This window comes from Pteropus alecto, unplaced genomic scaffold, assembly GCF_000325575.1.
Source record: "Pteropus alecto unplaced genomic scaffold, ASM32557v1 scaffold157, whole genome shotgun sequence".
Classification (NCBI taxonomy): domain Eukaryota; kingdom Metazoa; phylum Chordata; class Mammalia; order Chiroptera; family Pteropodidae; genus Pteropus; species Pteropus alecto.
This window is the reverse complement of record NW_006440626.1, coordinates 3,271,738-3,273,526: the sequence shown is the minus strand read 5'-3', so window position 1 is coordinate 3,273,526 and position 1,789 is coordinate 3,271,738.

The following is a 1,789-nucleotide window of genomic DNA, read 5'->3' as shown; positions in this document are numbered from 1 at the left end:
CTCGTGTCGCGGGGCGGAGGACGGTCTGGGCTGTAGCCCGCGGGCGGTCCTGCCCCTCTAGCCCCGCGTCGCCCGAGCCACTAGCTTCTCTCCGGGTACAACCCGCACCTTCCCGCGCCCCGGCCCAAAGTGAGCAAAGTCAATGAAAAGTTTCACCCTTAGCAACCCTGCGCACGGATCCGGCTTCCCCACCCCTGCGTGATGCGTCCCTCCGCCCTGCAGGGGCGGGGCCGGAGCCGGGCCGGGACTACTTCCGAGCCAGAGGGCGGCTTAACCCCTCGTTTCGCGCGGCTGTCGGCTCCGCGTGGACCGGGTGGGCACTCGACGACCTCCTCCTCACTCCCACCCTCCCCTGGTTGGCCCCTTCACATCACTCAGATCCCAGTTCAAACGTCGGCAAGGCCGCCTGTCTTCCCCATCGCGAAGCCGCCCTTTAGTTATTTTCTTGATGCACCGAACCATTCAGAATTTGTGCTCGTCGTGTAAAGTGTTACCCTCGGTGGACAGCGAGCTCCAGGAGGGCAGAGGCCTGGGGTGGGAGCTGGTTGCTCACTTTGGGTGGGTCGGTGAAGGCACATCGGGGGAAAGGGACTTCCCCGCTGTGTCTTCGGTCCTATACCTGCACCGAACCGTCCCCCCAGGCCACCTCGACGAGTCCCTCCAGCTCTGGGCGTCCGGCCATCCCCGTGGCGCTCACACCAACCCCAATTACGGACTCTTCGCGGGTGGGGAAGCTTTGGGGACGATGCGAGCTCTGGAAACGTCTTGGACCTTTATCAACGTGTGTTGGCCTGAGTATTTGGAGCGCCTCTTGGGCTCGGGCACGCTGAGCCCGAGGAAGGGGAGGCAAGGGAGAGGCCGGACAGAGGAGCCGAGCCCCACGTTAACCTTCCACTTGCTGCCTCTAGCTCCCTAGTACCTTGCGATAGGGCCAAGCCCCTCGGCGGACGCCCCCGTTCGCTCTCCTGGGCTGGCGACCTCCACAGGGGACCCCAGAAAGTCACATTTCTTCTAACAGCTTCCTCCGACGGGGGTTGGGAGGAGGTGCCGCCTGCCCGTGCCAAGGGCGTCGGGTTCACCCGATGGTCCCCCTGGCTGTGGACCGAGGCTCGCCGGGACAGGGAGCGCCAGGCCCGCGCGCTCTAGCCTTCTGCCCGGGCTCTGGCCATGCGGGCTCACGGCCACTTTGTGACTGTGGGACGCGGAGTTAGGGGTAGGGAGGCCTGTGCCCAGGTGAGGTCACTGGTAGATTGGACTGACAGGTGGCCAGGCCTGGGAGTCCTGGGAGCTTGCGCATCGTCTTCTTCACTGTTTCACCTGTAATAGTCCATTCCCTAATTCTCTCCCCACCCCGACCTTTATTCTCATTCTAGACGGTTCCAGCGCAACAGCAGCCGCCAAACCCACGTGGGGTGGCGAGATGAGAAAGTTTCCAGCTACGAACAGTTTGCATTTTTTTCCCCTTGACCGCTCTTTTTGGCAAGGGCAGAGAGCAACGGTAGTTTGAGGGTTTAAATGCGCTTTCCTTGACTGCAGCAAAAAAACGCCGGACTTGGGGGCAAACTCCACGGAGACAGAAATGTAGGAGGGAGCCAAAGCCCAAGAGTCCCCATCCCCCGCACTCTGAGCTCTTCAGCCCCTGGGGCACCTCCAGGGACTACTTGCCTTGTGCGTCAGCAAGTGGCAGAGCGTCACATACACGCCCCCTCCGCCATGCCCATTCCTCTCCTCCCCTTTTCCCTCCCACTCCACCTCCCTCTTCCCTTCCCCTCCTCTCTCCCTCTTTCCC